The sequence below is a fragment of the Rhinatrema bivittatum genome, chromosome 1, assembly GCF_901001135.1.
Source record: "Rhinatrema bivittatum chromosome 1, aRhiBiv1.1, whole genome shotgun sequence".
NCBI classification, from domain to species: Eukaryota; Metazoa; Chordata; class Amphibia; order Gymnophiona; family Rhinatrematidae; genus Rhinatrema; species Rhinatrema bivittatum.
This window is the reverse complement of record NC_042615.1, coordinates 263,486,907-263,501,722: the sequence shown is the minus strand read 5'-3', so window position 1 is coordinate 263,501,722 and position 14,816 is coordinate 263,486,907. Positions and strand designations below refer to the sequence as shown.

At 42.9% G+C, this 14,816-nt stretch overlaps 1 protein-coding gene across 2 annotated transcripts in view; it reads left to right on the top strand.

Moving 5' to 3' along the window:
* Nucleotides 1-1,002: 1,002 nt before the first annotated feature.
* PAIP2B (poly(A) binding protein interacting protein 2B) overlaps nt 1,003-14,816 on the top strand; it is a 117,843-nt gene continuing 104,029 nt past the window's right edge. The window contains exon 1 of one of the 2 annotated variants that reach the window (XM_029594377.1): nt 1,003-1,188. The gene's annotated coding sequence lies outside the window, so the exon portion shown is untranslated. The remainder of the gene's footprint in view (nt 1,189-14,816) is intronic. The other variant, XM_029594387.1, reaches the window with a different exon arrangement.

Below are 14,816 nucleotides of genomic sequence, written 5' to 3'. Positions count from 1 at the left end.
CCTACACAGAACCTACATGATAGCAGTGTATATACTTCACCTGTCATACATATAGAACACAGATCCTCAAGAAGTACAGAATAGGGGATCACAAATTAGAAAAAAGAAATATATAGAAAAAAACCAATTCTTTGCTCTGCTGTTCTCTTGAGTTCCTCGCCCCTTTCTGTTCCCTGTAGATAGGAGGGGAAAACAAGATAGGTCTGGATTAGGTAGAATTCTTCTTTGTTTTGCATTGTGTTCTGTCTACATGCTCACATCCAACCTAATCCAGTTGCATGCATAATGTTAGGGAGGGGAGGGGCTGGGCTAGGAAGCAAAGGGCTTCTTACTGTTGCCTGAGATTTTGGGCACCGGACAATAAGAGTCAGCGGGGCAGAGCCTTGTCTGTTTATAGGTAAAAGCAACCTTCCTGATGAGGCCCTCCTTGGGCTTGACACCCAGGGCCGCCGCCCCTCTTGCTCCCCTCTCCTCTAGTCCAGACTCTGCCTGCATCATACATCTTGTGCCTCCCTGTGCACGTTCTGTAAATCAAACACCTTTCATGAATGTGTACCGATTCGCCTTCAAAAACACTGCCTTAAGCAAGCTTATTGGGAAAAACCTCTCTCAACGTTCAGCTTTTTTTTTTTTAGCATTTCGTGAATGTTATACTTTAGTTCGAACATTTCTATTTTTTACTTCGTTTGAAAAACACGTTCCTTCTTCGAAACTGTAGAATGTAATAGTTTACATTTAAAAAGCAAACTAAATGGGAACGGAAGAGGTTTCCTCTTTCTTCTCATGACGTTTCACCGCTAATCCTGTTCGCTCGGCTAAAACGTGCCGAGCGGGCCAATGGGTAAACCCGCAGACGCGTCACAGTGGCCAAAGGGGGAAGGCGCCCGTCACTCAGCGTTCCCGCAAATCATTCTGCTACCCCGAGCGTGAGAGGCAGATGCTTCGGCCAATCAGGCGCGGCGCTGTGCGGCCAATGGCAGGAGGCGCAGGCCCGGACTGGGAGTGCGTGTGTCGGCGAGAGTAACGGAGCGGGGAACCCCTCGAGCGGTGGAGAGTTGTAGGCTGGGGGGGTGGTCGATATTCAATCGAGGGCGAAAACTCCCGCGCGAGAAGGGAAAATAAAACAAGGGCAGGCCGTGGAGACCCCGGGCGACGCCGCGTTGGACTCCGGCTTGCCGCCGGGTGCAGGTGAGTCTTAGAAGGACGCGCGCGCTTCTTTCTCCTCCCCCCACCCCTTCTCATTTTCCTTCTTCTGCGTCTCTTGCGTCAATCGCCCCAAGTCTCCCGAACGCGCGCCCCCTCCCCCAACCGTTGATGGGGGCTTTAACTTGGCTATCGCACGTGCGCGGTGTGCGTAGAGGTCGCGCGCTTGCGCGGGGGGCAGGAGTTTGTGCCGTTTTATTTTACCGTAATTTCTCCCCGCCCCCTCCTTGCAGGGTCCTCCGGAGCTCGCTGCTAGCCCCCGGGAGCGTGGGGTTATTTTGACTTGTCCTGTCCTGCACGTAATTTGTGTTTTATAAAGACACGGACGTCGGCCAGTGTTGCTGGCCGTCAGATTAGACCTCGTTGGAGGCCGTGGGACAGACAACACATGTGTGGTTCCGTATACCCAGCGCTTCTTGGGCCCGCTGCCAGGCCGAGTCTCTTCGTGTTTCCCGAAGCGAGCTTCGTAGTCCTGGCTGCTCCCGGTTTCTTCCCCTACCCCGGACTCCGTTTGCCCGTTATACGTCTGGTTGCTCGGACTGGATGCTTTGAAAGATGAGCTTTGCGAAGGAGGAGGAGGAGACGGCGGCTGGTTTTGTGCCTCCCAAGTATCTGGCTGCTGAAATGTGAAATTCAAGTTCAAGGCTTTCTCGCGGCTTTGGTTTGCAGGCGGGATGTATTTTTGGTGTCAAAACGCTGAGCGTTTAAAGTATTTAGACTTATAATCTCATTTTTTTGCGGTAGAGTGAAAAATCGTTACGGTAACAAGTTATGCAAGATAAACAGTCCTGGTGTGTTTTAGCAGGTGCTTTAATTTTTGTTTTGGGAATAGTCCTTATATAAGATATCCCAAGGGTATGGAATGGCGGAGCATTAAACCTCCCCGCGCCCCTCATATTCCATCGCATTCCCTCAACTAAAAGACTCAATAGATGGTGAAAGAGCTGCAGTACCTACGTAGTACCTCATTTGTATAGGCTTACATAAGCCAGTGCTAACTGTCTTGGCTGTTGAATTGTCAATGTTGAGCTGTTTCCTTCCCCGCACCCCAAGAAAAAAAAATCTTTGTAAAATTGCGCCCGATAAATTTGTGCTTTTCCCTGGCAGTGAAATATAAGACACACAGATCAGCTATTGGGGATTTGATGGCTACTTGTGACCTGGACAGGACACTATTGGAGACAGGACTGACTCAATGGACTTTGGTCTGCCGCAGCATGGCACTTCCTATGTTCTTATATTTAACACAGCAAGATATATTCCTACTGGGAGAGTTTTGAGCCAAATACTAATTATGAAAAAAAAAATTTAAATTCAGTATATAGTGTTAAATTTTCTTGCATACTTACCTAAATGACCCACTATAATAACTGAGTAGTTATTTAAAAATGCAATACAAACAGTACTGGAAGATGCAGGTTTAATTGGCTTGCATCTTCACCATTTCTCACTCCTAGTCTCGATCCTCCTCAGCTCCCCCCCCCCCCCCCCTTTGTTGCTTTCCTCCCCCCCTTTGTTGCTTTCCTCCCCCCCCCTTTGGCTTGAATCTCTACCTAGGCTTGATCTTGGGGGCCCCGCCCCCCCCAATCTATTACTTTCTTCCCTCTAGGTTAGACACCTCCCCTCAACTTTGTCTGCTCCTGTCCACCAGCAAAGATCTTGCTCTCTGTCAGCTTTCCGAGTCCCTACATTGCTTCCTTCTCCATTGTGAGAGGATGTTGATACCTTCAGTCTTCTGGCATGCCGCTGCTTCATCTTATGGCCTATGAGGTTTATGCTGCCACTCCGTATGACGCTGCCAGCTTCTTATCACTTTTATCAGATTATAGGTAAATTCTGTGCTGTAATAATATATTAAACTACTGATGTACCTGATTTATGGAGTAGAAAGAATAAGTGATTTAAGAAAGTTTGGCTGCTAAGTTTTTAAATTGCAGAGCTAAGCATTTTGCATGCAGATAGTCACAATAAGGGGTGAGAGACAGATGTGCATGAAGCAGGAACAAGATCTGATTTCAAGCTATGGACACAGTGAGGGCAGGCAGTGAATGAATGTGTGAGGAGAGTATAATAGAAATGTGGCATGGTTATACTCTTGAACAGGACATCAGTAAAACCTTACCTGGAGTACTGTGTTCATTTCTGGAAGCTTTATCAGGCCGATACAGTACAGTGCGCTCCGGAGCGCACTGTTAGCCGGCATTTGGACGCGTGTTTTCGATACGCTAGCTTTACCCCTTATTCAGTAAGGGATAATAGCGCGTCCAACCCCCCCCCGAACCTAATAGCGCCCGCAACATGCAAATGCATTTTGATGGCCCTATTAGGGATTCCTGCGCGATTCAGTAAGTAAAATGTGCAGCCAAGCCGCACATTTTACTTTCAGAAATTAGCGCCTACCCAAAGGTAGTAGGGGCTGATTTCTCCGGGCACTGGGAAAGTGCACAGAAAAGCAGTAAAAACTGCTTTTCTGTGCACCCTCTGACTTAATATGGCGATATTAAGTCGGAGGTCCCGAAAGTTTAAAAAAGTAAACAAAAAAAAAATTTGAAATAGGCCTGCGACTCACGGGTTGAAAACCGGATGTTCAATTTTGCCGGCGTCCGGTTTCCGAACCCGTGGCTGTCAGCGGGTTTGAGAACAGACGCTGGCAAAATTGAGTGTCGGCTGTCAAACTCGCTGACAGCCGCCGCTCCTGTCAAAAAAGAGGTGCTAGGGATGAGCTAGTGTCCCTAGCGCCTCTTTTTACTGCCGGGTCAAATTTAAATAAATTTATTTACTGTATCGCTCGCACAGGAGTGTCCTGTGTGCACGCCGGGAGAGCAACTCGCCTGCTCTCCTGCGTTTTTACTGTATCGGCCTGATATATATATATATATATATATATATATATATATATATATATATATATATATATTTGGAAGGATAGATGATGGAGGCAGTCCTGAGAAGAGCTATAAAGAATGGTGTGCTGTTTGCATCAGAAATCTTACAAGATTACATGTTTAGAATTTGTAAACTAATCTAGAGGAAAGATAAGATAGGTTGGATATAAGAAACATTCAGTTACATGAAGCTATTAATGCCCAAGAAGCAAACCCATTTCAAGGGAAATATTCTTTAGAACAAGAGGTCTGAAGGAGGAAAAGCCAGGGAAGGGTGGAGGAAGCATGGAACTTCACCTGGGTTGAGTGGTGGCAGCTAAAAAAAAAATCAAAATTTTAAAAAAAGGCATGGTATGAGCACAGGATCATTAGTTGCTGAAAGTGGAGAGAGCAGAAAGCATGATCTAGCAGTGTGTTAACGTTATACTTGCCTAAATGATTGGCAAAGTGGTTAATATGAAATGTAATAAGTCCTAGTGACACAGGTAACCACATAGCCAGGTCTGTGATAGGCTGCACAAATAGAATTTAATAATTGGCAACAGGTTCTGTAATAGCTAGAAGTCCTGGTGGAAATGCAGGTACTTAAGTAGCATGGTTTGTCAGGGAGGCAAGAAGTGTGGGCAGTAGCCACACTACTTCTGTTGATTATTTAGATTACGAGCTTTGTTTTTAGGCATGGAAAAAGTGGGTGCTGGAAGGAACTGAGTTGGGATCTTCTGTATGCTCTTCTGTCCAAGATGTTGGCGTACAAAGGAGTAAGACGAAAAAGTTAGCCATGGATAAAGAGGTTTTGTGGCAGCTGGGCAGTGGGGACAGAATAATGGGGCAAATTGGATTTGTTAGATGGCTTGTTTTTTCTGCCCTCATCTACTTTTATGCTAGAAGTTTTAAATGAAAATATTTTGTTATGCAGTCCTGACTTTCACTTTTCCTGACTTCTGAATTTAGAGACATGGCAACATGTTAGGTGATTGTGTAATCCCATCTCAATGTGCCTATCCTGCAAAGTGGGACCATAAAATAATTTTTCTCTTCGGAGCTGGAACCACTCATAGGCGAACTTTCACAATCTTACTTCTAGGGCCAGATCCTTTGTGGGTGGGGAGGAAGCTATATTTCCAGGGCCAATGTGACAGGGGGGTGACTCACTTTTGCACATTCCCTTTTCCTTTGTGAACCCTTGGGAGAGGGGACTTGTCCTTATAGTGGTGCAGTGAGTGCGAAATCATAAATGTAATTCTATTTACGCTTTCGGTTAATGGAAAGACTAGGGGGCATTCATGAAGTTAGCGAGTAGCACATTTAAGACTAATCGGAGAAAATTCTTTTTCGCTCAAAGCACAATAAAGCTCTGGAATTTGTTGCCAGAGGATGTGGTTAGTGCAGTTAGTGTAGCTGGGTTCAAAAAAGGTTTGGATAAGTTCTTGGAGGAGAAGTCCATTAACTGCTATTAATCAAGTTTACTTAGGGAATAGCCACTGCTATTAATTGCATCAGTAGCATGTGTTTGGGTAATTGCCAGGTTCTTGTGGCCTGGTTTGGCCTCTGTTGGAAACAGGATGCTGGGCTTGATGGACCCTTGGTGTGACCCAGCATGGCAAGTTCTTATGTTCTTAACTCTAGAGTCGCTGTTAGTGTCCAAAACTAGACTTTACTGTTAAAACAATGGTGATGCATGGCACAGTAACTCAAACTGCAGCACCACAGAATTCTTTTCTTGTAGTATCTTCCTTCTGTCTGTTCAGAACTCTTACATCAGGGCCAGGGAAACATTCACTCTCTTAGATGAGATGAAGTGGAGCTCCCAGGTGGTGGGCAGGGATTCTTTAGACTGGTCAAAAAAACACCTTCCAGTCTAATAAAAATGGCAAAGAACCTATGGTACAGAGAGTAAATTGCTCTTTGCAGGGTGGTGAAATCACCGAATGGATATTCACAGTGATTTTTTTTTTTTGTTTTGTTTTCTTTACTCAGGATCTCCTTGTTTTTACAGTCTATTCTTTCTGGATCCCTGTTGGGAGGGGATCCCCTTTGACATAAGCAGCTCTCTTTGCTTCAAACAGGAAATAAGGGCTGCCAAAACGTCCTCCTGGGTCTTTAATTCAAAGTCTGTTTTCCCCAACAGAATTTAACATTGGAGTTCCTTCTTGCAACAGGTCACCACTAGTTCAGGGGCAGGTCCTTATCCCTGGATGTCCCAGACAGAGGATTCCCTCGGGCCCTGAATCCAAGAAAGGCCCAGGTGTCCAGTGAGTCTCCTACCACTTAAAATCTTAAAACTTGAAAAACTAGACCCAGAGGAAAAATCCCAAACAGCCAGTGAGTGGACTGGAAGAAGAAACCCCTCCCATCAGGACCACCAAGCAGGGCTTGCCTGGCTTCTCTGGGCCTGAAAAAACAACTCAAGAAAACTATCTATCTCCTAACTCTCAGCAAACCTAAAGGGGCTGCTTCTTGAGCGCTCTGTAGGTAGCTTCTATTTAGACTCTCCAGGGAGGAAGGGCTGTATTTGAATGGTAACCTCCATTCACGCTAAACTAAAGGGCCACCCAGATCTTACTGGTAGCGTGACTGTAGGGTCTGCTACAGTTGTAATGCCCATCTAGTCTGAGCATGATTAAGGTTGCTCTGACCCTTTCTGTAATTCATTTCTGAGACCCACTTGTATATTTTGCTATGCAAGGACCATGCTTGTTCTGTTCATTTGTCAGTACTTCTGCGGCTTGGCATCTCTTGGGATATCTGGGCTTTTTGTTGAATCAAGTTGTATTGCTATGAATACTTGTAACTTTAAAAATTGAAACTGTCCTATTTAAAAAAAAAAAAAGTGAGTAGAGATTGTATTGGAAGCAAATGGAAATAGTTTTAAAATTTATAATTCCAACATTCTTCAGATAATTTTATAGTATTTATGAAGTTCCTCTGCCCCAGTTGACTTCTACTGGTCATGAATGGTCATGGGCTTTTTTCCAAAATTTTTAGTGCACAGAAATAGGCAGCAACATCTTTTGTATATTACTGGTCTTTAAACAATGTATTCTATTGAGCAATTTTGGATATATTTATAGTGTTAGACAAATAATTTCACTGTTGTGACTGCATTTCATTAGCAGAGGTTTTAGTTTTGGGTCAGGACAGGCCTGGGGTGTGGGCCCAAAATCATTCTGGGTGTTGGCTTGCAGATGAAATTCCATGCTTGCTGCTTCAAATCATCTGTCAAGTATTGCATCCTGTAATTTTTAAATCCTGAATCAGCTGTAGGCTAAATCTTTGCCTATGCTATTCTATGCAGAGTTTTTGCATTAAGAAAACAAAACTCTCATTCCTGTGAAGTACTAATATGATGGGCCTCTCACTTGGAAGCACTGCAAGCTAACTTTTTTTTTTTTTAATTTACATTTTTCTGTTTAGAATAGCCAATATTTTTTTAAGTAATTGTTATCCAAGTGCTACTTAGTAAAACACATAATGGCATATAAAACCCATGAGATCCATGTCTGCTAATTTTCCCTTTTTTTGTGTTCCACAGACCCTACTTATTTCTTGATTATATGTTTACTTTTCAATAAATAAGGATCATCTGTGCTTACTCTGTTTTCCTGAATGCAGATACAGTTTTTGCCTCTTCCTCCTCAGATGAGAGGCTCTTCATATGTCAACCATCCTTTCTATAAATACATTTCTGTATGTTACTCTTGGAGTCTATTCTGCTTCAGTCTCATACCATGATCCCTTGTTCTGGATAGAACTTATTTCCCAATGAAAATTGCAAAACATATTTAATATTAAAATGCATTCTCTTTCTGGGAGAGATTAAGATGGCCACCACTGTCAGATACTGAGGTAGAGGTTCCTCTTAGTTTTTGTTTGTTTTTTTTTCCTTGGTTTGATCCTCATTCCATTATCCTTCTAGTCTAGGATGGGGAGGAAGAGAAAAAGGGAAGCCAACTACTTCATCTCCTGGCATCAATATGGTCCAGAGTCCTATGGGTGAGCATGTCATACCTCAGTGTCTGAATGAAGTCCGAGCAGACCAGAGAGTAGAGGCCTCGAGTCTGGATGCAAGAATCCACTATTGCAGGGGTAGGCAATTCCAGTCCTCGAGGGCCACAAACCTGTCGAGGTTTTAGGATATCCTAATGATATAGATTTGCATACAACTGAGGCAGAGTGCATGCTAATCTCTCTCATGCATATTCATTAGGGATATCCTGAAAACCAGACTGGCTTATGGCCCTCGAGGACCGGAACTGCCCACCCCTGCACTATTGCTTCTAACAGAGTTGAATGATGGCATTGCAGTGTTTCAGATCCTCCCTGCCAAAACTGGTGATATCGCTCCTGTAGTCTCCATGGAGGACAGCACACTGATTCAAAAGGGATCCCCGGATGACTCTTTTGCTTCAGATTGGCTAGGGATATGGAGCCTAAGGAAGGGGTTGGAGGAGGTGGAGACTCAGATGAAAATCAAGCAGACCAAAGGGAACTGTCAAGTACAGATGCAGAATTCATTACATACTGGTGAATAGCAACAGTGTCTTGGAGCCCAATAAAGTCCTGGTTCCCAAGGTCAGTGAAGGGTTCTTGGGCTCTAGGAAGGTTTCCTTGCTATTGGCCATCTCACAAAGCTTCCCTGGGGGAGAGATGGTCAATGGCAATGTGATGTTGCTTTTTGATGTTTGGAGAGTGGTGATACAAATGAAAGAACACTCTGGAGTGTATACCATCTGGTCGATTTGCTACTTTTTAGTTTGTCATTCTGCCTTATTACATCTTGCAGCTTCACCATGATTTGTTTCAGTTCTTCTGAATCCTCACCATGGAATACTGTTTCCAGCATGGGTATTCCCTGCCCCCCCCCCCCCCCCCCCCCCCAACGTCCTTTTTGGTAAACACCGAAGCAAAGAAATTTTAGTCTTTCTGCAATGCCCTTATTTTCCCTAAGTGCCCCTTTAGCCCCTCTGTTATCTAATGGTCTCCCTCACAGGCTTTCTGCTTCGGGTATATCAATATTTTATACCTAACTTGCTAATAATGCTTATGTTTTTTCCTATTTTCTTCAGATGGATCCTTTTTCTAAATTTTTAAAGAAATTATTTTGGCTAAAATAGCCTCTTTAACCATGCCGACAGTTGTTTGGCCTTCCTTCCACTTTTTTTAATGTTTTGAAATGCATCTGGATTGGGCTTCCAAGATGGTATTTTTAAATAGTGACCATACCTGATATAAACTCTTAACCTTTTGTAGCTGTACCTTTGATAACAAATTAGGAAAATAGAAAAAAAAGTCTCTGACGTTTAAGTAAATCTACAGCTCTGATATTAATGTCCTCCTCCCATTTAAGTTAAATTTGATTGCACTATGATCACTGTTGCAGAGCAGCCTCACCATCATTACCTTTCACACCAAATCCTGCATTCCACTAAGAATTGTATCTAAGATGGCTCCCCCTCTCATCTGTTTCCAGACCAACTGTTCCATGAAGCTGTCATTTTTCATCTAGAAACTTTACCTTCCTTGCATGTTCTGATATATTTACCTAGTCAATTCTGGGATAATCTAAATTTCTCATTATTACTGTGCTGCCAAATTTGTTAGCTTCCCTCATCTGTTATTTTATTGTCTGTCCTGTATATTTTGTCCAGATGGACAGCAGTATACCCCCACTACTATACTCTTCCCCATCACACATGAAATTTCCACTGTGCATTAAGTCTCCTACAGGATTTTTAGCTTGTTGGACTCTATGCTGACTCTGACATAAGTTTCCAAGATTAAGTATATCCCCAAGTTCAAGAGGGGACTGAATGAAGAAGAGGGCATGGACACCATACTTAAGGGCAGTTTTGATTTGCCTGCCTCTCTAGAGGCATTCCAGCATGATATATCAGCACAGGCCACTCTTTTTTGTCTCCTTTTGTTCTGAATGGGACAAGGACTTAGTTCTTCAAATGTATTTCAAATATAAGGAATTTTTTTTTGTGGTCAAAGAATTTGTTTTTTCAGATATTTTCTGCTCAATTAATTACAGATGAAGCAATTTTTCCAGATGAGGCTGAGGGTAGTGGCCTTAGGGGCCACTTTCATTTGTAAATTTTCCTGTGAATGTGTTACCTGTCAGAGGAATGTTTGTACTTTGTTTTTTTATGCTTTGGATTTGGAAACTTCTTATTGATAATAAAAATGAATTGAATTTTGCTTTAACCAATATCATTGGGCATTCGGTATTAAAGTGATCTGGCTGATTCAAGAAATGGGATTTGGTTGCCTTGTGTTTAAATATTTCTCCTTTTTTCTTTCTCAGCTCCCAGTCCCCTTCTTTCTTTTTTTTTTTTTTTTTTTTTTTTTTTTTTTTAATGTGGCTTGCCATGAGGTGTGCTTGACCTTTTGGGTTGATTGTCGTATACCATGGTTGCCTGGTGTTAATTCATTTGTTTAATGATTTAAATGCCAATAAAAATTGAAAAAAATTCTCTACCTGCTTTTGGTGCTGTCAGAGTTGCTGACCTTTGCCTGATTTGTTGCAGACTTTTCCCTCTGCTGTTCAGCTTCTAATGCAAGAGCACCCAGGAGGTAAAGTTCCAAGGTTGGCAGGAGACTGGCACTGGGTGATCCATCTGGAATCCTGTAGCTGGCGTGGGGAAGCTTTATGCATTGTAACTTAAAACTTTTTAATGTTTTAAGGTGGCTGCTCCCAAGTGAAAATTAAAGGCACAGAGGGATTGTAAGTGCATGAAACACACAGGTTTAAAAGAATGAGAGGTTTTCCACCTGAAGTGCTTCTTTATGTATAGTTAACACTTATTTAGTTGCATCTGAGAGGTTTTGCCTGAATCTTTGTAGTGTGTTTATTATGAAATATCACAATGTGCTAAGAAGACAATTCAAAGTCTCGCTGTACAGAACATTCCTTCCGGATATTTGTCAAGATGTAAATATTCAGTTTATTTCTCAAAGGTAAATTGTACTTCAGTATGCATTCAATTCACTCAGATTTGTAATTGACAAACTCCTCTGGCCATAGTTTTTTCTCAAGTTTTGCCAATAAAAATGCATCTGCTATTTTAAAGAATTCTCAGATCCTGAGCACCTCATGAAAACTGAATAAGCTCTCATGGGTTTTTAGACTAGTTCCATTTATTCCAGTGCATAATTTATCTTCATTACAGCATACATGACCAGGATTACTTATTTTGGGGTATGACATTGTTCTCCTGACTTTGCCAGCACATGGAGTTGAGTAAAGGAAGTGGTGAATGTCCTCTGACTAGGATGTTTACTTCCATGGTGTCTTGGGATGAGAGGCTGAGCTCATAAGACATTGAGGGTGATACTGCATAAAGGCCTGAGTTTGTGTGTTTGTTTTTTTTGTCGTTGCTGACATTGGTTAAATTTTTTTTTTTTTTTTTTACATTAAAGATAGGATTTTATATTACTTTCTGTGCCAAAGATGAGTATCTGCTAGCTTTTATTAGCTTTTTGGAAATCCAAAATATACCCCATGATGTCAGAAGTATGTCGAAAACCCTTCTTTGTCATTTACTTAATACAGTGGTTATGATTCTATAATACTGTGCAGTGCCTCTCAGAACTTGTATAAATTACAGAAACGGTAAAGTGGTACAGTCACTTTTGGAAGGATAACGAAATACAGAATTTGGCTTCCAAATTTATAGGGTCATTCATCAAAATGCATTATGGTGTTAACGCCCGCGATAACACCATAACAAGTGTGATAGTAACATTATTGCATTGCTTGACTGCACATTTTTCATAGGGGTGGGATTAATTAAAACGAAGGGCATTTTTGCACTGTGCGATAGCATAACACATGCTATTGCGCGCTTTTAACGCCAGAAATAACTGCACCTTTTTTTCCTGGCGTTAAGCTGTATGAACTGCCCAAAATGGCCATAGTGCAATTTTCAATAAAGATTGCAAATTGCATTTCAGTCATTTCTGGACTTGGGGGAGTGGCGTAGAGGGAGAGAGCTTCTGGGGAGGTTTCATAGTATTTAATTATTTATATCACTATAGGAGGGCCAGCTAATAACTCGAGGTGAGGTGTTGGTGGTTTAGGGGCCAGTTTGACATGCTGAGTGAGACGTACGAACAGCACAGTACACTTCAGTGAAGATTTGACGTCATTTGGAGTGAGGGAAGTCTCTCAAACATGAGATTTTTATAATGTTCTCTCGCCCTAGCTTGATAGTACCCTGGTATAATCAAGCTAGGGCGAGAACATTTATAGAAATTTCATGTGTGTTGAGATTTTCCTCACTCCAAATGACTGTCAAATATTCACTGAGGTGTACTGTGCTGTACAGACACTCTCCCCCCTGCAGCCGGAGACTCTGCTGTCACTGCCATGCTCTGCTTCCTGCACCTGCTGCCTTTCAGCTGAACAAGCAGCTAAGTCTACGCCAGAAAACCCAGCTACCGCACCAAGGTACACATCTGAGGGACCATGGAAATCACTGCAGGAATTCTCAACTGGAGGAGGGACCTTTTTAGCCTCTCTCTCCTATGGGGATATTTTCTTTTCCTTAATTCAAATTTCAAATGTCTCCTTCCAAAAATCTCAAAGCAATCCCCTTGGGGAGATTCCTTCCACCATCTGGAGACAGAGAATACTGGCAGGCAGAGGTCACTGCAGGAGTATATAGACACTGTGACAGCTTGCTCAGTCTCCATTTGCTGGTTCTGAGTCCATCTGTCTACACGCTAGGAAATATGAGTACATTCAAAATTTAATAGGATTGCACTGCACCAGGTTTCTCATTAGTTTTGTTTTACAGTTTTGACTGATATATGCAAACAAAATCAGTTTTGAAATTGAATAGTCAACTATTGTGGATTTTGTTAATTTACAGACTGTAAGATGCTTGTAAAGGATAGACTTAAGATTTCTAAGAACAAGACTAATTTCTGGACTGGTGGCGAGTGTGCTTTCAAAGACCTGATTTCTCTGTGTGTGTGAGTGAGTCTTATCTTGTCAAGTAATAGCACTTACGGAAAGATACATAGAAATTATTCCCTCAACTCCAACAAAAAAACAAAACACATTGATGCAGTTCAAGTCCTCAGTAAGAAAAGGGGGAAAAGTGTCATCACCAAGGGGGGGGGGGGGGGGGGGGGGGGAAGACAGGAAAAAATAATCGTTTGGCTTTCCACTCCCTTTCCTTTAGATATAATCAATCATTATTCCAGGAGTCTTCCTGAGCGTTCAGCTACAGCCTACGTTGCTGCTCCCGCATTTCCTCCCCCTGATAGTTCCCGCAACAGAGTCATGCGCTGCAGCCGGATCACCAGGTTGCCTTTGCAGCTCTGGTCTGCCCTTTTTTCCCAGCCGGGGCTCCAAGAATGCTGTGTTGGATGTCTGAGCAGCTGAATCATTTGTATGGAGCACAAGAGTCCATCAGGGTGGCAGTGGGTGGTTCCAGGCTCAGTATGGAAGAGCCATATTGCCCCTTTCTCACTTTGTCATCAGCTAAAAAGGAATTGAAAATGATCAGGAAAACTTTGATTTTATGGCAGAATGGAACTCAAAAGGCACCCTCCTCCTCCAGAGTCTGTATTTTGGATTCTACCTGCCAAAGATTTATTTTGTTGGGGTACATTGCATGTATAAGAAATAGCCAGTTATACTAAGCGACACACATTTTTTTTTTTTTTTTTCTTATTTTTGTGTCCATGTAGCTAGCAAGTTTTAGTATTAATCCTGCACAAGAATGTATTTGTACAGTATGTATATCTTGAAGTTAATTTCTTTGAACCATGGAATGGAGAACATTTGAACTTGTGTATTAAAATTCCAAACATCTGATCATTAGGAATGTAGACAGCCGGTGGGCGTGAGGATCACCTGGTAACATGCCTACCTGGTGCGAAGGTGGCGGAACTCATGCGTCACCTAGATAGGATTTTAGACAGTGCTGAGGAGGAGGCGATTTTTGTGGTACATGTAGGCACCAATGATACAAGAAAATGTGGGAGGGAGGTTCTAGAAGCCAAGCTTAAGCTCTTAGGTAGAAAGCTGACATCCAGAACCTCCAGGGTTAGCATTCTCTAAAATGCTCCCTGTTCCACGCATAGGTTCCCAGAGGCAGGCAGCGCTCTGGAGTCTCAGTGCGTGGATGAGACAATGGTGCAAGGAAGAGGGATTCAGTTTTGTAAGGAACTGGGGAACCATTTGGGGAAGGGCTCCACCTTAACCAGGGTGGAACCAGGCTACTGGCGCTAACCTTTTAAAAAGGAGAAAGCAGCTTTTAAACTAGAACAAAGGGGAAAGCAGATAGTCGCTCAGCAGTTCATGGCTCGGAGGGAGGTATCTTCAAAGGATACTAATATCGCATTAGAATTAGGGCATCTCAACAGTGAGGTTCCAATAATAAGAAAACTAGTCCAAGTGCCTGTAATTAAAAACTCACCTGAGCTAAAAGACACCGATGCCATGCATTGTTGCATATAGCTCTCCAGTCCCTCCTCAAAAATCACTGATCCAGGACAGGCTGGGACCCAAGAGGTGTAATCGGAGCCTCTTGGAACAGAGGAGGATCGGTGCAGGCATCAGGAGCGACGGAGACTGGCATACCCGTAGCATCAACATAGAATTGGCTCCTCCTCATGGGTTCGCTTTGGAGGCATCACAGCAGAAGCTTGTGCATCCCCATGCATCAACGGGACAGATGCAGGTGCTTCTTTGGCTTCCACTGATGCTCGGAT